This window comes from Triticum urartu, chromosome 4A (assembly GCF_056163025.1).
Source record: "Triticum urartu cultivar PI428250 chromosome 4A, HENAU_Tu73, whole genome shotgun sequence".
Classification (NCBI taxonomy): domain Eukaryota; kingdom Viridiplantae; phylum Streptophyta; class Magnoliopsida; order Poales; family Poaceae; genus Triticum; species Triticum urartu.
Genome location: NC_141876.1, coordinates 496,067,156 through 496,090,369, shown reverse-complemented (window position 1 = coordinate 496,090,369; position 23,214 = coordinate 496,067,156).

Sequence of the window (23,214 nt, the reverse complement as noted above, 5' to 3'; positions counted from 1 at the left end):
AGGACTCCCTCAGTAGCCCCTGAACCAGGCTTCAATGATGACGAGTCCAGTGCGCAGATTGTCTTCGGCATTGCAAGGCGGGTTCCTCCTCCAAGTACTTCATAGAAGATTTTGAACACAAAGATAGTGTCCGGCTCTGCAAAATAAGTTTCCACATATTGCCATAGAGAGAATAACATTTACACAAATCTAATCTGCTGACGTATTCCGTAGTGTGACACACCACGGCCAAGCCTTTACTCGAGTCGTTTCATTATCCCACCTCAGCGCGTCATGCAAGGCGGTTTCCTTGGCACGTCTTGTTAAAGCAGAGATCGTGTCCCCTTATTCCGGGATTCTCATCAATACGGGCGTGGGTAACCCAACCGCTCCTAGGACTCCTAGATTATAGGCAAGTCCAAACGGACACGGAGAGGACGCTTGATATTCATCCTCTTTATAAAGGGACTAGGCTTTTATTTTTCCCTCCCGTGTTCAGTCGAATCCTTCCCCCACCTCAAGCTCAAGCGCCCAAAGTTCAGGTCAGGTGCTCTGAACCTTCAGTCATGTTCAGATCTAGCCTTCAAGGCCGATGGGCGCCTTCCTCCGTTACGGAAGAAGACATCAAAAGGTTGAGGGAGGCCAGATATCTGACCGCCGAGATTTTGCACCGGCTGCCTCCCTGAGGGCAGGCCGTCCCCACCCCCGAACCCAACGAGAACGTCGTGTTCGTCTCCCACTTCCTCCGAGGTCTAGGCCTTGCTCTGGACCCTTTCGTTAGGGATTTGATGTTTTACTACGGGCTAGACTTCCATGATCTAGCTCCGGACTTCTTTCTTCATATCACGACATTTATTATTGTGTGCGAGGCCTTCCTCCGGGTTACCCCTCACTTTGGCCTATGTCTCAAGACCTTTGAAATGAAGCCGAAGATGATCGAGGGGCAACATGCAGCGTGTGGAGGTGCCTTAATACGCAAGATGACGGGAGCTCCGTGGCCCAAAGGTTCCATCCCAGAGGTGTCTGAATTGTGGCAACAGGAGTGGTTCTACATCACGGCTCCTAGAAGTGCCAAGTTGGCGGCCCCCCCTGTTTTCCGCTCGGGCCCTCCACCACAGCTGATGTCATGGATCAGCAGAGGTCTGAGCTGGGGTCTAGCCAAGGACGTGCCTATACTGCAAAGCCGCATTCGAGATCTCTTCAATGGAGATTTCAGTTTGGTTGCGTTAATACAGGTTATGCTGGTTCGTCAAGTCCAGCCTTGCAAACGCCGGCCTCTTCGCCTGTGGGAGTTCAATCCCGAGGGACCGCGTGCCATTCAAAATTTTCTCGGCCTGACGCACGAGGAGATGTACAAGTCATTCTTCGGACCTCAGGTGGAGTGTCCGGAAATCACCGAGGACGTGGCCCTGAGTAGTAACCGCCCCGCCGAACAGGTAAGGCATCTTTCGGCCGAACATACTATCCCTCCTTTGTTACGAAGTTATTTTTGAGAGTTCACTTTTTGACCAGGACTGGCTAACAAAGGCGAAGTTGATTCGGTGTTCGGCCCCCCTCCCTGAGGGTTTGGAAAATCTGATATTGGAAAAGATGCTCCAGACCGCACCTTGCCCAGAGCCCTTGAAGGAAGATACTGTGGAGGATAATGCGGGCAGACGCGGGCCCCCAATGCTGCCCATTCTAGCCGAGGGAGTGAGCGTCTCCATGAAGGAAGACGACCAGAAGAGGAAAAGTATTGCGCCCGGGGATTCGGAAGCCGAAGCTTCCAAACGGGAGAAGAAGTCTCCCACGGAGGGTCCTACCTTGGGGGGCGCTGTTGCTGCACAAAGTCCGCGGGGGCATCAATTCTCCCACGAGTCGTAAGTGACCTGAAATACTTTAATAGTACAGATATGCCATCTTTTTCTTCCGAAAAAATAACCACCGCATATATTTTTGCAGCTCGGGCCTTAGCCCCTCTCAAATGAGCTCGTCATCGGGGGATCTTCTTCCAGAGATGATGGAGAGCGAAATGCCTCCTCCGGACTCCTCCGCTCCGGAAGCGGGCGACCCTGAAGTGTCGTCACGGAGGGCCTCTCCGAGTCCGGTGAGACTGGAAGATAATCCCATTGACCCCCGAAGCTCCCAGTGTCTGGCTCCCGAAGAGAGCAGACAAAAGAGTCCAGCGCCGCATAGTGTGCGATCGGATGTTCTGAGGGAGTTGGTGGGGCGAGCGGCCATCTCAGATGAACACCGTGTGCTGATGAATACGGTGATGGAGAGAATATCGTCCGCCGAAAGCGGATTGCATGAAGCTTTTATGAGTCTACTAACAGGCTTTGAGGTACGTAAAAGAATGTATGATAGTCCTCCACATGCTAGGTGTGCCCTGTGTAGATAGTAGCCCCTGAGACTCTGGTTGTCGTCGGAAACGACGGCGAACAGAGGATCATATTCCCAGGTAATAACCATACTGCCTCTATATGCAGGTGATGGAAGCTCCGGTGGCTAGCTGGACTAGCGAATTTGCCCATTTAGAACGGCAGTTGGATGCGACAGACGCCGACATCGAGCTTGTTAACAAAAGGCTTGACGAGGCACAGGGTAAGTGTCATTATCTGGTAAAGGCCACCAAGGAATAGCAGCATGATGCCAGTATCTTTAATATGTTGTGACTGCAGATGGAGCTGCCACTGTTGAAGCCTTGCAGGCAGAACTTGCCCGAGCCAAGGAACAAGCAAGGTTGGGTAATGCGGCTGCTTTGAAGGCGGCCGAAGAGTTGCAAGCCGAGAAGGCGACGCATGGCGAGAGCGGAGACAAGATGGCCGAGATGGCCATAGAATTAAAAGCCGCCGCCGGCCGTTGCCGGGTTCTTGAAAAGAAAACCAAGCGAAGGCATCAGACCTTGAGAAGGCTGCTGCGACGAAAAAGGACCTCCGCTCTGCTATGAGAGCAAAGAAGGAGGAGCTGCGGGAAGCCGGGGATATTGTAGCTGGGAAATCCTTTATGTTGCGGAGGAAGTTCGTAGATCCATGTTATGCCCCTCTGGGTCAGCTGTGGAGTTTGGAGGATGTATATATGGATTTGGCGGCGAGCGCTGCCGATGCGGCCAAGTATTTCCAGGGTCAGACGGACCGTGAAGTAGACTAGCTGTTTTGGAAACAATTCCATTCTCCCGAGCGTCCGGTTTCATTGACTGACCAATTAGCCGAATGGGCCGAACTAAATAGGTTGTCCGGAATTTCCATGAGGTCTATTGTGGACCAGCTATGGCCAGAAAGGTCCAAACCGAACAGTTATTTCAGCTTGGTGCAGCAGTTCCTTGACGTGGTGCCGCGCATTAATGCGATGAAGAGGTTGGCGTGCATAGAGGGCGCACAGGTGGCCTTTGCCCGTGTTAAAGCATATTGGGCGGAGATGGATGCTACCACTGTTGCAGCGCGGGATTCGGCCATAGGTCGAAGGGCTGCTGAGCACTACTTTGAAGAAGTTCTTGAGGGTGCTCGTTTGATAGAGACCCAGTGCTAAAAAATATTATGTTTGACTGATATGTAATCTCATTGTAAGCGAAATGCTTTTATAAATTTTTATAAGGCTATTTTTATACTTTTGCCTGAAAAGTAATATGATGCCTCCTGGGCGGCCGTTTATGTATACACGTGTATAACCTTAAAGATTGCAGCCGTCGGCTTCAACCCTCACGCATATAATGCGGAGGTGCTCGCAAAAACACACATTCACACTTAACCCAACGTCTTGGTCCTATTAAGGAGGTGATAGCGGAGCGAGCGAGGCAACCGGACTATAATGCTTTAGCACTTTCACTTAGCCATAGGAGTTTGACAGTGGGGCTACTAGATAGCCCCTGGTGGCTCCGCACTCTCCCGATCTTGGGGTGCGTACATGCCTAGCCGAAAAACAGCCCTTCGTTAAGGTGGCGGAATTCTAACATTCCCACAGGTCATCGAGTGGTTGACCAGTCTCACGCTATATCATGACAGTCAGTTTTCGGCTTTCTCTACTGAGGTGCTCGTCCGGATGAACCAGGGCACAATCGCAGTAGTTCTCCTGGTGCTACCTTAGCCGGTAAAGCGGAACGTAAGGCACCAAAACACAGGAGCCGGGCAAACCCAACATTTGACCAAAGACAATGATTCGGAGCTGATGCATATAGGGCCAAACTCGCGACGCCGAACACTCCCTAAGGTATTCGGTCTTTGTGGTATAAACCGGGCCTAAATAATGGCCTTTGTAAGAAGCCCCTTGTGTCCAGGTACGTGCATTGTTCTGGCGTGGCCACATGCCAAGACGTCAGCATCCTTCTCAACGGTGGATATGTATCAGCAAGAGACAGAAAAAAAGGTTTATGCAGGGTCTTAATCTAAAAAGAATCCTTGGAGCGGGTCCCTGCTGCACGTCTGCGCCTGTGTCTCCATTGTGCCGTATCCTGGACGGGTGTAGCACGATGATCATCTGTAAAAGAGAGGAATTTAGGTGAAAAAGTTGTCGTGCAAAAAGATAGTTTGTTAAAGAAACCATGTATAATTCAAGATGAGAAGAATTTGCCACTTGTCTGCACGTGTTGAGCCCCTTGTGTTGACAAATAGGGGTGTGACCGTTTATTCGATATAAGTAGCGATGCGGGACTCGATTAGTTGTGTCTGAGGTCTTGACGACCTATTGGATGCTTTCGCTGGTCCGGGCGCCTTTAGTGCGCGGCTACCAAGGCAGCCTCACTCTCTTCGGCGCGCAGAGATCGCTTGATATTTCCGTGCACTGTAATGATGCCACGTGGACCGGGCATCATGTGTGTGAGGGAGGCGTAGTGTGGTATTGCATTAAAGCAAGGGAAAGCTTCGCGTCCGAGCAGTGCTTGATAGCCACTTTGAAACGGAGCGATGTGGAAAGTTAAATGCTCGTACGGAAGTTATCGGGGAGGCCGAATATAACTTGTAGTAGGAGGGAGCCCGTACAACGAGCCCCTGGGCCTGGCGTTACTCCTTTAAAGGTAGTATTGCTATTGTGAATTTGTGTTGGGTCTAACCCCATCCCGTGGATTGTATCCTGATATATTAGGTTTAGTCTACTGCCGCCGTCCATCAAGACTCGTGTGAAGTGATATCCGCCAATTACTGGGTCTAATACCAGGGCAGCCCATCCTGCGTGTCGGATACTTGCTGAGTAATCGCGATGGTCGAAAGTGATCGGTTGAGACGACTAGTGGCAGGACTTCGCGGTGACAGGTACTTGGGTATATTTTCCTGGGAGTGCCGCGTTGTTTTTTCCCGTGATCACGTGTAACACGTTTACTGTTTTGACTTCTGGTGGAAATTTCTTTTGTTCCCCCGTGTCTTGCTTGGGGGGCTCGTCCTCGTCTTCACTTGGTGTATCCTCCCCCTTGTGTACAGCGTTGAGCTTGCCGGACTGCTTGAAGACCCAACATTCTCTGTGGGTATGATTAGCAGGTTTACCAGGGGTACTATGGATCTGACATACTTGGTCCAGAATTTTGTTGAGGCTGGATAGTTCATCCCTGGTGCCTTTAGGGGGCGGCTTTTGACCTGGCCGAGAGCTTTTGAATCCGGCATTTACTGCCATGCCCTTCATGCTGTCTTCTTTATTTCGGCGTTCGTTATTGCTGTTGCGCCGTGATTTCCCGTTTCCATCTCTAACTTCAGATGTACTGGGGTCGCTGGTGCTGCATCTGGCTAGCCAGCTGTCCTCACCCGCGCAAAAGCGGGTCATGAGGTTTGTTAATGCGGCCATCGTTCTCGGCTTATTTTGGCCGAGGTGTCTGGCTAGCCATTCGTCACGGACGCTATGCTTGAAAGCTGCCAAGGCTTCGGCATCCGGACAGTCGACAATCTGGTTCTTTTTAGTAAGAAACTTGTTCCAACACTTTCGGGCTGACTCTCCGGGCTGTTGAGTTATATGACTCAAATCGTCCGCATCCGGAGGTCGGACATAAGTCCCTTGAAAATTTGCCCGAAAGGCATCTTCGAGCTCTTCCCAACTTCCAATGGAGCTTTCGGGGAGGCCTTTGAGGTAGTGACGAGCTGGCCCTTTGAGGTTGAGGGGTAAGTACTTGATGGCGTGGAGATCATCGCCTCGAGCCATATGGATGTGATGGATGTAGTCCTCAATCCAGACCCCAGGGTCTGTTGTTCCGTCGTATGCCTCTATGATTACGGGCTTGAATTCCTCTGGAAATTCATGGTCCAGCACCTCATCGGTGGAACATAGGGGGTGTGTGGCACCCCTGTAGCTGGGTGTACCGCGTTGTTCGGATATTTGTTGTGTTGCATTGTATGCTGGGGCGTGCTTGCGTGGTCCGTAGATGGATCTTGTTGCGCCGTCCTTTGGGTGAGAGCCCTCGCATGGGTCGTGTATTGTATTGTGAGCTGCGTTGTATGCTGCTCTGTGTTGGTAGAGGGGTCGTCTATCCGACCAGGTGGCTGCTTTGATATTTGGTTGTGGGGGGTCTGAGGCCTCCTCATCGAATTCGGGTAGCAGCTTCCAGTTTGGGTAGCTCTTGGAGGGGCGATTGTCGCCGTACCTTGCTGCAGTGTTGAGTATTTTACTCCAACTGATTTGGAGTGTGTATTGCGCGGCCTTGAGCCTTTGCTTCTGCTTTTTAAGACTCCTCGCGGTGGCAACAAGCCTTTTACGGGCAGTCTGCTGCTCCGGGTGCCTGTCCGGCGTTATGTCGTCCGGACCATTATCCTTGATAGGATTTGTTTGTTCGGTTTGATTATCCGGATTGCCGTTTTCTGGCAGCGGTTCGCCCTGCTCCAGCGCTGGGTCTGTGTGATCGCTATTTCTGTAGAGGCGGGATTTGGGGCGGCGCTTGCGTCGCCGCTTTGGCTGCTTTTCAAGGGAACAAGCCTTCGGTGCGTCCTTCCGCTCCTCGTCGTCATCTTTTGGTGCGTCCACCATGTATACGTCATATGACGAGGTGGCGTTCCAGGGCCCAATAGGCGCTGGTTCTTCATCGTTTCCTTCATCGGCGTCCATACCATCAATGTCTTCGGAGTCGAAGTCGAGTGTGTCGGTTAAATCGTCGATAGTGGCCACAAGGTGGGTGGTGGGTGGGCTTTGAATTTCTTCATCGTCCGTATCCCAATCTTGCTGACCGTAGTCCGGCCAGGGCTCTCCTGATAAAGAGAGAGACTTTAGTGATTTCATAATATCACCAAAGGGCGAGTGCTGAAAGATGTCCACGATAGCAAACTCCATGATCGGTGCCCAATCGGATTCGATCGGCAGGGGCGCAGAGGGTTCGGAGTCCGGAGAGGAGTCCGGCTCTTGGAGTCACGAGTCTCGCAGAGTAGGGGGCTGGTGTTTGGCTCAATCGCCGTTGGGATCGCAGCCCCCGAGGTGGCGTCCAACCGCCCATCCTCGATCGGCGCAGTTGGCTCCGAATTAAGGGTCGAAGCTGATGCGGGTGCGGCCTCCAGGGCACTGTTCGGTGGCAGAGCTAGATCATGCTCGTCGGGACAGTGCGGCGCGCTCGGCAGTGGCTCGAATCCATCGAAGATCAAGTCCCCGCGGATGTCAGCCGTGTAGTTTAAACTTCCAAATCTGACCTGACGGCCAGGAGCGTTGCTTTCGATCTGCTCCAGACGGCCAAGTGAATTGGCCCACAGTGCGAAGCCACCGAAGATGAAGATCTGTCCGGGGAGGAAGGTCTCACCCTAGACTGCATCGCTATTGATGATCATAGGAGCCATCGAGCCTGGCGACGACGACACAGAGGAACTCTCAATGAAAACACCAATGTCGGTGCCGAAACCGGCGGATCTCGGGTAGGGGGTCCCAAACTGTGCGTCTAGGCCGGATGGTAACAGGAGGCAAGGGACACGAAGTTTTACCTAGGTTCGGGCCCTCTCGATGGAGGTAAAACCCTACGTCCTGCTTGATTAATATTGATGATATGGGTAGTACAAGAGTAGATCTACCACGAGATCGGAGAGGCTAAACCCTAGAAGCTAGCCTATGGTATGATTGTTGATGTGTATGTTGTCCTACGGACTAAAATCCTCCGGTTTATACAGACACCGGAGAGGGTTAGGGTTACACAAAGTCGGTTACAATGGTAGGAGATCTGTATATCCGTATCGCCAACCTTGCCTTCCACGCCAAGGAAAGTCCCTTCCGAACACGGGACGAAGTCTTCAATCTTGTATCTTCGTAGTTCAGGAGTTCGGCTGAAGGTATAGTCCGGCCATCCGGACACCCCCTAATCCAGGACTCCCTCAGGGATGAAACCACCCAGGGCTCCAAATTTGGCTCTAGGCCGGACACCGCTCCGGAACCTTCAAAGGTTCCAGAGTCCGGCGGGGGACCTCCTTCCAAGAGGAGCAAGCCCACCGTGCCGGTGACCCCCGTCCAACTGGAGGCGCCACACAATCTGTTGGAGGCGCTCCAAGGCGCCTCCATCGACGAGGAGCACCGCACTATTCTGAGTGCGGTGGTCCAGAAGGTTCAGTCCGCTAAGAGCGGACTAACTGGAGCTTGTACTAGCCTTTTAACAGGCTTTGAGGTAAGTAAAGAATGTGTAAATAATATTACCGCATAGACAGTAGCCTCTGATGCTCTGTTTTGCGTTCGGGAAGAAAAACCGAATAGAGGATCAAATAAAATTCGCAGGAGTCTAACAAAAAGGAGTCAATATGCGTATGCAGGCTTCTCTGCTTGCATCCGCCGCACTGACTGCGGAAGTGGACACGCTAAAGCAGAACCTCGAGCGGTCCGAGTAAAAGCTCGGGCATGCCAAGGAGCAGCTCGAGGATAATGAAGGTAAGAAATACCTTATTTAAATATATATAAAGAGGTGCAATTGCAAAAAATGACAGGATTATTGTTACTATTGTAGGGGCCACGTCAGAGGTGGCGACCCTTAAGCAAGCGCTGGTCGAGGCCGAGAAGAGGGCGGCCACGGAGCGCACCGAGCGGGAGAAGTATGAGGCCGAGGTTGGCAAGGTACGGCAAGAGCTCCAGGCTCTCATGGAAAAACATGAGAGTTTGGAGCTTGACTCAAAGACGCGAGCGTCCGAGCTTGCAGTGGCTATTGAAAATGCCAGGTCTGCCAAGGCCGAATCCCAGAAGACCCTCCAGGAGTTGGATGAGGTGAAGAAGATAGCGGCAGGTAAGGCATTCTTTATGCAAAGCAAACACATAAACGTGAGTTACTTGTTACTTACCCGAATCCGGAGCTCTCCAGGAGCGTTCGCAGATCTTCCCCGGAGTGTGTCCGATGCCGCCGCATTCTATCGAGCCGAGGAGGGCAGCTCGACAGAGAAGGTGTTCTGGTCTCAGTATGCTAAGGCCGGACACCCTGTGCCCCTGAGCGACCAGCTAAAGCAACTGGTCGAGCTCCACTAGGTGGCCGAACAGGCCATGAAGGGCCTCATAGTTCGGCTGTGGCCTGGAGGGGCTCTGCCTGGGAGCTATTTCGGGCTGGTGCGGCGGCTGGTGGAGGCCTGTCCAAGGCTCGAAGTCATCAAGAGCTCCGTCTGTATTGAAGGTGCCCATAGGGCCCTTGCCCGTGCTAAGGTGCACTAGGGCAAGCTGGATGCTGAGAAGCTTGTGAAGGACGGGCCACTGCCGGGGAAAGAGCATCACAAGCCCGAGAATTATTATAAGGATGTTTTGAAGGGTGTCTGCCTTGTGGCGAATGAATGTTCTAGGGATGTAATTTTTGAGTGAAACTTGCTCGTTTTGTCCCGTGCGCTGAAAACTTGTTCATATGCGCTAAGCAATGCTGTTGGAATTTAAAATAATACCTTATGTGCGGCTGTTTATCAATTCTGAGAGATGGCAAGTCGTCGGCTTCTGCCCCCGTGCCGCTAGTGCTGGGGTGTTCGGGGATAAACCCGAGCGCTCTTTTTCCCATGTTTGGTTCCTTCGAGGGAGGCGCTCAGCCCAACGAACAAGGCAATCAGACTATAATGCGTGAACACTCTCACTTAGCCATAGAATTCTATAATTTTAAATTTCGGCGAAGCCCTTGGTATTCGGAAGACCTAGTTCGGGGCGCTATCCACGCCTTGGCCGGACAGAGCCGGCTCCTCGCTCTAAGCGGCATAAGTCTTCAGGGACTCGAAAAACCTCTCGAACAGCGACCAGCTCTCGCTTCATCATGATAGTCAGTTTTAGCTTTCTCCACTGAGGTGCTCAACCCAGCTCAACTGGGGCACAATCGCAGTGGTTCTCCTAGTGCTACCTTAGCCGATATAGCGGAACGTAAGGCACCAAAACATAGGAGCCGGGCAAACCCAACTATTGACCCAAGACATGATTCGGAGCCGATGCATATAATGCTATAAGTTCGGGGTACCGCACTTGTTAAAGTGTTCGGACTTCTCACACCATATTGAGGGGTACTAAAGCCCCTGGCATGATTTGGTCGTACCAAAGTGTACGGACGCAACATGTCGTTAAGGAACATGTATTAAAAAAGAGTGATGCAAAAATAGACAAAAGCTATGCATTGTTTATTAAAGAGGGCTGCGATCAAAGCAGAACGATACAAATAATGCAATAAGCAAAAGGCTGGACTATTTGACGTGTCCGCTCCAGGGGCAAGCTGCGGAATAGTATGCGAAACAGTTCTACTGCTCGTGATAGAGACCACCTGGGAGTTCCGTAATGCGGTGTGGCTTGTCTACTTCCCTGGTTCTTGCATCATTTGTTCGGCAATTGAATTGCCGAACGGGCCTTCCGAAGAGTGGAGTCCTGAAAGAGAAAATTAAAAAATCGGCAGCCCCTGGTGCGGTTTAAGCCGTGTTTCGAGCATGCCGTGATGGTGCCCCTCCCCCTGTACCCATGGTATTTCTAGAGCGTAGTTATGTATGCGAAGTACTGCTATCGCATTTTTGCGAGGGCTGGGGTTGGGGCCGCATTGCTACGCCTGCTCGGATCGTGCCAGGCGGTCTTGTTGTAGGTTACTCCGGGCGCGCTTGACGGTGTCCGGTCGTTTAATGGCCGGACTGGAGAACTGTCTGGAGAGGCTGCTTTGTACTTCTGCTGCAAGGGCCGCCATGTGCTCCTCCGTTCGGAGGGAGCGTTCGGTGTTTCCATCCATTGACCGTAATTACTCCTCGAGGGCCTGGCATTTTGAGCTTAAGGTATGCGTAGTGCAGTACCGCATTGAACTTGGCGAATGCGGTTCGCCCGAGCAGTGCGTGATAGCCACTACGGAATGGGACTATGTCGAAGATTAACTCCTCGCTTCAGAAATTATCCGGAGATCCAAAGACCACTTCAAGTGTGACTGAGCCTGTATAGTTGGCCTCTACACCTGGTATTATGCCTTTAAAGGTCATTTTGGTGGGCTTAATCCTCGAGGGATCTATGCCCATTTTCCGCACTGTATCCTGGTAAACCAGGTTCAGGCTGCTGCCGCCGTCCATAAGGACTCTAGTGAGATGAAATCCGTCAATAATTGGGTCTAGAACCAATGTGGCGAATCCGCCATGACGAATGCTAGTGGGATGGTCCCTTCGATCAAAGGTGATCGGGCAGGAGGACCATGGGTTGAACTTTGGGGCGACTGGCTCTACCTTGTATACGTCCCTTAACGCGCGCTTCCGCTCCCTTTGGGGACGTGGGTTGCGTATATCTAGTTCACCGTCTGCACTTGTGGGGGAAAACCCTTCTGTCCACTGTTGTTCGGCGGCCGGGGCTCCTCGTCATCATCACTATGCAGCCCCTTGTCTTCATTTTCGGCGTTTAACTTGCCTGCTTGCTTGAACACCCAACAATCCCTGTTGGTGTGATTGGCCAGCTTTTTGGGGGTGCCATGTATCTGGCACAAGCGGTCGAGTATTCGGTCCAAACTGGACGGGCCCCTAGGATTCCTTTTGAATGGCTTTTTCCGCTGACCGGATTTAGAGCCTTTGAATCCGGCATTAAATGCCGTATCCTCAGCATTGTCTCCGTTAATGCGGCGCTTCTCCTTGTTGCGACGCGACCTGCCACTACTGTCCCTGGTGTCCGAATTGCCAGGGTTCTTGGTCATATTGTTGCTACGAGCAAGCCAGCTGTCTTCCCCCGCGCAAAAGCGGGTCATGAGTGTCGTGAGTGCTGCCATATACTTCGGCTTTTCCTGTCCAAGGTGCCGGGCAAGCCACTCGTCATGGATATTGTGCTTGAAGGCTGCTAGGGCCTCAGCATCCAGACAGTCGACTATTTGATTTTTCTTTGTTAGGAACCCTGTCCAGAATTGCCTAGCCAATTGCTCTGGCTGCTGAATTACGTGACTTAGGTCATCGGTGTCTGGGGGTCGCACATAAGTGCCCTGGAAATTGTCGAGGAATGCGGCTTCCAGGTCCTCCCAACAACTGATTGATCCTGTTGGCAAGCTATTAAGCCAATGCCGAGCTGGTCCTTTAAGCTTGAGTGGGAGGTATTTGATGGCATGGAAATCATCGCCGTGGGCCATGTGGATATGAAGGAGATAATCCTCGATCCATACCGTAGGATCTGTTGTGCCATCATATGATTCAATATTTACGGGTTTGAAACCCTCAGGGATTTGATGATCCATTATTTTGTCTGTGAAGCATAGTGGGTGTGCGGCGCCTCTGTATTGGGCTATATCACGACATAGCTCCAATGAGCTTTGTCTACTGTGTTCGGCCCTGCCGAATTTGTGGCCGGCGTGATGGTTACCGTCTCGAGCCGTGGGGCGCCCACGCGATCCGTAGATCGATCTTGTTTGCCTTACCTTGTCCTCCAACATATCTCGTAAGTCCGGCGCATATTCTCGTGCCTTGGTACGGGGTGCGGCTTGAGTGGAGGGCCGAGAGGCCTCTTTGTCGCGGCCACGAGGTGGCCGGTCGGCCGCATCAAGTGCTTCCTCCTCTAATCGGGGTAGCAACCTGCGCTTTGGGTAGCTCTTGGAGGGGCGTTCGAGTTTATGCTCTTCGGCCGCAAGGACTTCAGTCAATCTGTCGACTAGCAAAGCTTGATCAGCTCTAAGCTGTTGCTGTTTTTTCTTGAGGCTTCTTGCCGTGGCCATAAGCCTGCGTTGAAAACGCTCTTGCTCGACGGGATCCTCTGGCACGACGAATTCGTCGTCGTCGAGGCTTGCATCGTCTTCGGAGGGAGGCATATAATTATCGTCCTCGACCTCTCTGTCTGCCGCTCTCTCATGAGGGCTGGTTTCTCCATCCTCCTATGCTAAATCTTGCTGGAGGGGGTTTTCTTCGGCACTTTCTGGAGTATTATTATCTCCCGTGCTGGAATCACCGTATTTGTTTTGGTGGGATTTTGAGCGGCGCCACTGACGCCGGCGCTTAGGCTGTTTCTTGGAGGGGTCATCCTCCGCTGTTCCATCACCGTCTCCTTCTTTTGGGGTGTCCACCATGTATATGCCATGTGACGAGGTGGCTTTCCAGGGCCTGATAGGCGCTGGTTCTTCATCGTCTCCTTCATCGGCGTCCATATCGTCGATGTCTTCGGAGTCGAAGTCGAGCATGTCGGTTAAGTCGTCGACAGTGGCTACAAAGTGGGTGGTGGGTGGGCTTTGAATTTCTTCATCATCCGAATCCCAACCTTTCTGACCGTAGTCCGGCCAGGGCTCCCCTGATAAAGAGAGAGACTTCAGGGTCTTCAGAATATCGCCGAAAGGCGAGTGCTGAAAGATGTCTGCGGCAGTAAACTCCATAATCGGCGCCCAATCAGATTCGATCGGCAGGGGCGCGAAGGGTTCGGAGTCCGGAGAGGAGTCCGGCTCCTTGGAGTCACGAGTCTCGCAGAGTGCGGGGCTGGTGTTCGGCTCGATCGCCGTTGGGATCGGAGCCCCCGAGGCGGCGGCCAACCACCCATCCTCGATCGGCGCAGTTGGCTCCGAATTAAGGGTCGAAGCCGATGCGGGTGCGGCCTCCAGGGCACTGTTCGGCGGTAGAGCTAGATCATCCTCGTCGTGATAGTGTGGCGTGCTCGGCAGTGGCTCGAATCCGTCGAAGATCAAGTCCCCACGGATGTCAACCGTGTAGTTTAAACTTCCAAATCTGACCTAACGGCTAGGGGCATAGCTTTCGATCTGCTCCAGATGGCCAAGTGAATTGGCCCGCAGTGCGAAGCCGCCGAAGACGAAGATCTGTCTGGGGAGGAAGGTCTCACTCTGGACTGCATCGCCATTGATGATCGTAGGAGCCATCAAGCCTGACGGCGACGACATAGAGGAACTCTCAATGAAAGCACCAATGTCAGTGTCAAAACTGGCGGATCTCGGGTAGGGGGTCCCGAACTATGCGTCTAGGCCGGATGGTAACAGGAGGCAAGGGACACGAAGTTTTACCCAGGTTCGGGCCCTCTCGATGGAGGTAAAACCCTACGTCCTTCTTGATTAATATTGATGATATGGGTAGTACAAGAGTAGATCTACCACGAGATCGGAGAGGCTAAACCCTAGAAGCTAGCCTATGGTATGATTGTTGTTATGTATGTTGTCCTACGGACTAAAACCCTCCGGTTTATATAGACACCGGAGAGGGTTAGGGTTACACAAAGTCGGTTACAATGGTAGGAGATCTGCATATCCGTATCGCCAAGCTTGGCTTCCATGCCAAGGAAAGTCCCTTCCGGACACGGGACGAAGTCTTCAATCTTGTATCTTCATAGTCCAGGAGTCCGGCTGAAGGTACAGTCCGGCCATCCGGACACCCCCTAATCCAGGACTCCCTCAGAACCCAATAAGCACGGCTAGTTACATAGTTCATATGTGTACATGATTGAAAGTAAATATCAACCATGAGTGACTAATATCTTGATGGAAAACTCGATACTATGGAATACTAGGGATTTTATTTGCATGGTTGGAAATACTAGCAATGTTCATGTGTGTTGCAACGAATCATAATTAGAATAATACTTATTCACAAACTTGATACAAAACACTCTAATTTTGATATACATATATCACTAGAGATATATTATGTTTCAATTAGAATATATTCCTTGGGCTGTTTTGGTGAGGTCAGGGAGGGATGTGGTTGGTTTTAAGATTCTAATTATGGGTTTTTCTGCAAATTGATAGACAAGTGGGATGTTTGTGAGAAAAGGCAACAACTTACCTCACTGTCATTAGATGTAGATCTAATGGTCAAAAACGACGGATGGCAGACACACCATCATCACCAACTTAGTCTTCTGTAGGAGTACTAGCAAGATCCGTGCATTGCACGAAACATCAAGATGCATTTTATACAAAAACACTCGTTGTGATTGACCCATTGTCGGTGTGAAAACCGGCGGATCTCGGGTAGGGGGTCCCGAACTTTGCGTCTAAGGCTGATGGTAACAGGAGGCGGGGAACACAATGTTTACCCAGGTCCGGGCCCTCTCGACGGAGGTAATACCCTACTTCCTGCTTGATTGATCTTGATGACATGAGTATTACAAGAGTTGATCTACCACGAGATCATACAGGCTAAACCCTAGAAGCTAGCCTATGATTATGATTGTTGTTGTCCTACGGACTAAACCCTCCCATTTATATAGACACCGGAGGGGTCTAGGGTTACACAGAGTCTGTTACAAGGGAGGAGATCTACATATCTGAATTGCCAAGCTTGCCTTCCACGCAAAGGACAGTCCCACCCGGACACGGGACGAAGTCTTCAATCTTGTATCTTCATAGTCCTATAGTCCGGCCAAAGTATATAGTCCGGCTGTCCGAGGACCCCCTAATCCAGGACTCCCTCAGTAGCCACTGAACCAGGCTTCAATGACGATGAGTCCGGCGCGCAGATTGTCTTCGGCATTGCAAGGCGGGTTCCTTCTCCGAATACTCCATTGAAGATTTTGAATACAAGGATCGTGTCCGGCTCTGCAAAATAAATTCCACATACCATTGTAGAGAGTATATTTTTCCACAAATCTAATCTGCTGACAACTTTTTATAACGTGACGTCCTGCCGTGGCCCGGTCATTACGAACCGTTTTTCCCTGCTCTCGGTGTACTAGAGTAGGGGTACCCTAGTATCCCGAACTTGTGCACGGGCAGTCGCAGCATCCCGCGGCAAGGCTTGCCGGGTGACCGCCAAGGTCCTCCGTGGTTCCTTTGGAGCCATTCAAGGACAAAGTATCCAAGCCAAGGAGACAAGACCCCGGCAAGAGGAGCTTGCCGGGAAGGCCAACCAAGGCATCTCAAGGAACTTGCCGCGACGCGCCAGGCGTCCCGGCAAGGCCCGGTGAGCGACAAGCTCCCGGACACGACAAGACAACGACCGCGGCAAGGCGCTTGCCGCGGCAAGCCACCACTCTGTGTCCGCGCTCCAGCACATCCACCAAAGTGTCGCTCTGGGACCCTTCCAGGCGTACGTGGCGGGGGGCTGTGCAGCCAGCGGTGCGCGGTGGCAAGCGGCGCTGACAAGATTGCCATTGTGACGAGCGGTGGCGTCCCTGACGGTCCCTTTTGCACTATTTGAGCGACGCAGACAGGCATTTAATGCCTTTGTCCCCTGCCGTAAGGGTTACGTATGATACACTATAGCAGGTAGCTGTACCAACCGCAACACCTTTCCATTTTTACCCTTGTCTACGTTGCCACCTGTCGGTGACCCCTTGAGCATATAAAAGGAGGCCCATGCGCAACATAGAGAAAAAGGTTAGGAGGAAGAGAACACTCACACTCGGTCTTGTTAGCCGCTGGGGTGTACTGTAGCACTCCGCGCTCCCAAGCAAGAACTCAATACAAACCACAAAGCAGGAGTAGGGTTTTACGCATCCGTGCGGCCCGAACCTGGGTAAACTGCTCGTGTGCTTCGCCTCGATCCGCTCTTCGTGCGACCCTCGCCCCCGCCGAACCGAAACGGACTCGGTCCGCCGGTCCCATAGGTGCTCGTGGATCAATCCCCCGACACCTGCCTGCCACTACACGTGTTGCGAGGCGGTTTTATTGGCACGTCTTGTCGAAGCAGAGATCGTGTTCCCCTTATAACGGGATTCTCATCAATACGGATATGGGTAACCCAACAGTGCCATCAATCGCAGCGCTTGGGGAATAAGCGATTTTATGGGGCAAGTATGGAGGCGCACAGTTTCTACCGCCTTTATAAAGGGACAAGGATTCCTCTTCTTTTACCCACGCCTTCTTCTTCCCCTGCCCATCCATTCTCGCGCACTCGAGCTCCAGCGCCCAAGTTCTCATTTTCTTCGCAAAGCCATTCCAAACATGTCCGGAGCGGGAGGCAAGTGGATGGTCTCCTCCGTTACGGAGGAGAACATTACGAAGCTCCGGGAAGCCGGATACCTGGCCGCAGACATCGCGCACCGGCTCCCAGTCGCGGGGCAGATTGTCCCTACTCTAGAACCCCAGGAGAGGGTGGTATTCCTCACCCACTTCGTCCGTGGACTGGGATTTCCCCTCCACCCATTTGTTTGTGGGCTCATGTTCTACTACGGGCTGGACTTCCATGATCTGGCCCCCAATTTCATCCTCAACATCTCGGCGTTTATCGTCGTGTGCGAGGCCTTCCTCCGCATCAAGCCCCACTTCGACCTGTGGCTGAAGACCTTCAACATGAAACTGAAGGTGGTGGTAGGACAGGAAGCGGAGTGCGGAGGCGCCATGGTCGGTAAAATACCCAACGTCACCTGGCTCGAAGGCTCCTATGTGGAGACCGTGAAGGGGTGGAAATCGGGGTGGTTCTACATCACCGAGCCGCGCGACACCAACTGGGTGGCGGCCCCCGAATTTTGATCCGGCATCCCGACGCGGCTCACCTCCTGGAAAGAGAAGGGCCTATCCCGGGGTTCATCGGTAGAGCTGACAGGACTCCAGAACTATGTTAAAATATGATAAGCAAGAAAATCAAGCTTGTCAATGTGGTCCAGGTCATGCTCTTCCGCCGGATCCTTCCGTGTCAGAGACAGGCATTCAATATGTGGGAGTTCGACCCGACCAAGCACCGGATTTTGCGAGAGCTTTTCGACACAATGCACAAAGACGTATGGAAGGTGCTCTTCAAGGCCGCCGAGGTACCTCCTCGCCTTATCGAGGATCGCGGACTCAACGCAAAGCGCCCCGCCAATCCGGTAAGCTCTTTATATCTCATAAGATATTCCTTTCCCCAGCATAATCATGTGAGGGATCTGAGCCTCCACGCCATTTTAACAGGACTGGGTAGTGATAGCGGAGCGGATCGATTATACGGCCCCATTGCCCGAAGATCCAGCAAGGGCTCTCTTAACGGAGATGTTGGTTCCGGTGCCCAATGAGGCGCTGGAGAAGAAGGCCAAGAAGAAGGCCGCGGGGACCAGGAAAGGTCTCCGTCGCAAGGTTATCGGACTCATCGTCCGGAAACACCGAGGCGCACTCCTCCCATGAAAATGAGGAGGAGGAAGAGGAAAGTCCTCTTCCCCCAACCGGGGAGGACAAGAAAAGGAAGGCCGCCCCATCTGGGGAGGCCGAAGGGTCGAAGAAGGGAAGGACCCTCCTTCCGGACCACTCCACAATAGCCGCTTACAACGACGAGGAGTGGTTGCCCAGGGACAAGCCCCTGGAGAAGTCGTAAGTATCCGGATACTATAATAGTTCTGGTATGTTTTGTTTTATTGCTTCTTATCGTGTCGAACATGATCATGCAGTCCATCCAAAGCCCATATCGACATATCTTCTTCGGATGAGTCTTTGGGCCAGTCGGCGATGAACATCGATTCACTCCCGACAGCCACCTCCCCCCGGCCCACTGACGTCGTCGAGGTGTTGTCTCAAAGGGCATCGGACCGAGGCGACATCCCAGATGCCGTGCGCATGGGGGTCAGACTCCCATGGGTCTTAATGACGGGGGCCGCAGCAAGTTCGGCCCCCAACCGGATACTGCGCCGGACCCACCAGTGGTTCCGGATTCTGTCAGGCGACCCCTTGCTAAGGGCGGTGAGCCGTCTATGCCGATGGCCTTTGTCCATCTAGAGGCATCGGACAACTTGCCGGAAGCCCTTCACGGTGCTTCCATTGATGAAGAGCACCACACTATCATGAGTGCGGTGGTCGAGAAGGTTCGGTCCGCCAAAAGTGGATTGACCGAAGCCTGTGCCAGCCTCCTAACATGCTTTGAGGTAAGTAATCAAATTATGAGAAAATATCACAACATAGACAGTAACCCATGATGCTCTGTTTGGTGTTCGCAAAGAAAGGCCGAACCAAGGATCAAATAACAATCACATGAGTCTAATCAGAATATGTCTCTGTGAATAAGCAGGCTTCACTGCTGGCCGCTGCCGCTCATACTACGGAGGTCTCCGGACTGAAGCAGGGCCTTGAGCGGTCCGAGGAAGAGCTCGGCCTTACCAAGAGGTAGCTCAAAGAGAACAAAGGTAAGTGATACCCCGTCTGTATATCGATAAAGAAATAAGTGGTTATTAGATCATAGGATCATCATGTATTTTGCTAGGGGCCACGGCCGAAGTGGCGGCCCTGAAGAAGGCGTTGTCTAAGGCCGAAGACAGAGTAGCCCAGGAGCGCATCGAGCGCGAGAAGAAAGAGGCCCGAGTCGGCGAGGTTCAGCAAGAGCTCTAGGATTTCGTCAAGAAATTCGAGCCCTTGGAGTGTGACTCTAAGACGCAGGGGTCCAAGCTTGCGAAGGCCCTCGAGAACGCACAAAATGCCAAGGCCGAAGCTCAAAAGTCCCTCCAAGAGATTCAGGCGGTCAAAAAGATAGTGGCGGGTAAGGCATTCATTATGCAAAGCAAGCATGTGAAGGAAACTTTCCTTTTACATACCCGAATTCGGAGCTCTCCAGGAGCGTTTGCAGATCTACCCAGCAGCGTATCGGATGCCGCGGAGTTCTACTGGGCCGAGGAAGGGAGCTCGACATAAAATTTGTTCTGGTCTCAATATACTGGGACCGAACATCCGGTGCCCTTGAGCGACCACCTGAAGCAACTAGTCGAGCTTCACAAGGCGGCCGAACTGGCCATGAAGGGTCTCATACTTCGGATGTGGCCTGGTGAGCCCCTGCCCGGCAGCTACTTCGGCCTGGTAAAGCGGATTGTGAATGCCTGCCCATGGTTTGAAGTCATAAAGCGGTCCATCTGCATTGAAGGTGCGCGCAGGGCCTTTGCCCATGCGAAAGTGCACTGGGCGAAGATGGACGCCGAAAAGCTAGTGAAGGAGGGGCCACCGAAGGGCTAGGAGCATCGCCACCCCGAAAAGTATTATGACAGTGTCCTGAAGGGTGCCCGCCTTGTGGCGGAGGAATGTGCTAAGGATGTAATATTTGAATGAATGTACTCATGTGATCCTGTAATATGAAAGCGAGTTTATGTGTGCTATATGACGCTTGTCGATTTAAAATATTACCTTCTGTGCAGCCGTTTATAAAATCTGAGAATTGGCCAGTCGTCGGCTTCTGCCCCCATGTAACTAGTACTGAGGTGTTCGGGATAAATCTTAAACACTCTTTATCCAAAAAATTGGTCCTTTAAAGAGGTGTTTAGCACAGCGAACAAGGCAATCGGACTATACAGCTTTATCACTCTCACTTAGCCATAGAAGTCTACAATTTTAAATTTTGGCAAAGCCCCTAGTATTTGGAAGGCCGAACTTGGGGCGCTATATACGCCTTAATCGGACAAGGCCGATTCCTCGCCCGAAGCGGAAAAAATCTTTAAGGATTTGAGACCTCTCGAATAGCGGCCAGCTCTCGCCACATCATGACAGTCAGTTTTCGGCTTTCTCTACTGAGGTGCTTGTCTGGAAGAACTGGGTCACAATCGCAGTAGTTCCCCCAGTGCTACCTTAGCTGATATAGCGGAACGTAAGGTACCCAAACATGGGAGCCGGGCAAACCCAACTATTGACCCAAGACATGATTCAGAGCTGATGCATATAATGCTATAAGTTCGGGGTGCCGCACTGTCGAAAGTGTTCGGACTTTTCTTGCCGTGTTATGGGGTACATTGAAGCCCCTGACGCACTAGACGTACCAGAATGTACGGTTGCAATTTTTCGTAAATGAGCAGACAGGGAAAAAGATGAAGAAAGGCAATAATAAGCTAACGATGTGCATTGTTATTTAAATGATACGTCAAAGCGTATGTATTCAAGTAGTGCAATAAGCAAAAATAGGACTATTTGGCATGTCCTATCCAAGGGCAGGCTGCGTGTGGGTATGTAAAACAGGTATAGCGATCATTATCAGAGACCAGCTGGGGATTCCCTTGTACATCAAAGCTTCTTGCTTCCTTGGTGTTTCCTTCCCGTGATGGGTCTGATAATCAGGGTAATGGAGAGGGCCTTCAGAGAATAGGGTCCTGAAAGGAAGAAAATGGTAAAGATATATGGGTACTGAGGCGGTTGAGCCGCATTGTGGGCCGTGCCATAGCCGTGCCTCCGCCTATGCCCATGGTATCTTGCATGCGTAATTATGGACGCGCGGCGCAAATTTCGCTGCTTGATTGGGACTAGGACGAAGGCCGAATTGCTAGGAAAGCTCAGAACGTGCTGGGCGATCCTATTGCAGGGTACTCCAGACTCACTTGAAGGTGTCTGGGGGCTTTATCGTCGAATTGGCGGTTAGCCTCAGAAGGCTGCTTTGTACTTCTGCTGCGAGGGCCGCAGTGTGCTCCTCCGTACAGAGCGAGCGTTCTGCGTTTCCACTAACTGTTATAACCCCGCGAGGTCCTGGCATTTTGAGCTTGAGGTATGCATAATGTGGTACCACATTGAATCTGGTGAATGCGGTTCGTCCGAGCAGTGCGTGATAGCCACTGCGGAAGGGGACGATATCGAAGATCAACTCCTCGCTTCGGAAGTTGTTCGGGGATCCGAAGACCACTTCTAGTGTGATTGAGCCCGTGCAACAGGCCTCTACACCTGGTATGACCCCTTTAAAGGTGGTTTTTGTGGGTTTGATCCTTGAGGGGTCGATACCCATTTTGTGCACTGTATCCTGATAGAGCAGGTTCAGGCTGCTGCCACCATCCATAAGGACTCGAGTGAGGTGAAATCCGTCGATGATGGGATCAAGGATCAATGAGGCAGAACCGCCATGACGGATACTGGTAGGGTGGTCCCTGCGATCGGAAGTGATCGGACAAGAAGACCATGGGTTGAACTTTGGGGTGACTGGCTCCATCGCATAGACGTCCCTTAGTGCACGCTTCCGTTCCCGCTTGGGAATATGGGTTGCGTATATCATGTTCACGGTTTTCACTTGGGGAGGCAATTTCTTCTGTCCTCCTGTGTTCGGCGGCCGGGGCTCCTCCTCGTCGTCGCTATGCAGCTCCATTTCCTTGTTTTCGGCATTCAACTTGCCGGCCTGTTTGAACACCCAGAATTCTCTGTTGGTGTGGTTGGCTGGTTAATCGGGGGTGCCGTGAATTTGGCACGAGAGATCGAGTATATGGTCCAAACTGGACGGGCCCGGATTGCTTCTTTTGAACGGCTTTTTCCGCTGACGGGATTTAGAGCCACTGCATCCAGCATTGGCTGCCGTGTCTTCGGCGTTGTCACCGTTGTTGCAGCGCTTGTGTCTGTTGCGATGTGGCTTTGCTGTTGCTATCGCTGGCATCTGAATTGCCAGGATTCCTTGATGTGTTATTGCTGTGAGCCAGCCAGCTATTCTCGCCCGCATAAAAGCGGGTCATGAGTGTTGTGAGGGCTGCCATGGACTTCGGCTTCTCTTGGCCGAGGTGTCGGGCGAGCCACTCGTCACGGATGTTATGTTTAAATGCCGCTAAGGCCTCAGCATCCGGACAGTCGACAATTTGGTTCTTTTTAGTTAGGAACCGAGTCCAGAATTTCCTGGCTGACTCCCTACTACCTGTTGAGCACTGCGTTGGTTTTCCCCGAAGAGGAAGGGATGATGCAGCAAAGTAGCGTAAGTATTTCCCTCAGTTTTTGAGAACCAAGGTATCAATCCAGTAGGAGGCTACGTGCGAGTCCCTCGCACCTGCACAAAACAAATAAATCCTCGCAACCAACGCAAATACGGGTTGTCAATCCCTATAGGGCCACTTACGAGAGTGAGATCTGATAGATATGATACGATAATATTTTTGGTAGTTTTATGATAAAGATGCAAAGTAAAATAAAGGCAAAGTAAATAGAAAAGGAAATAACTAAGTAGTAGGAGATTAATATGATAAAGATAGACCCTGGGGCCATAGGTTTCACTAGTGGCTTCTCTCGAGAGCATAAGTATTCTATGGTGGGTGAACAAATTGCTGTTGAGAAATTGACAGAATTGAGCATAGTTATGAGAATATCTAGGTATGATCATGTATATAGGCATCACGTTC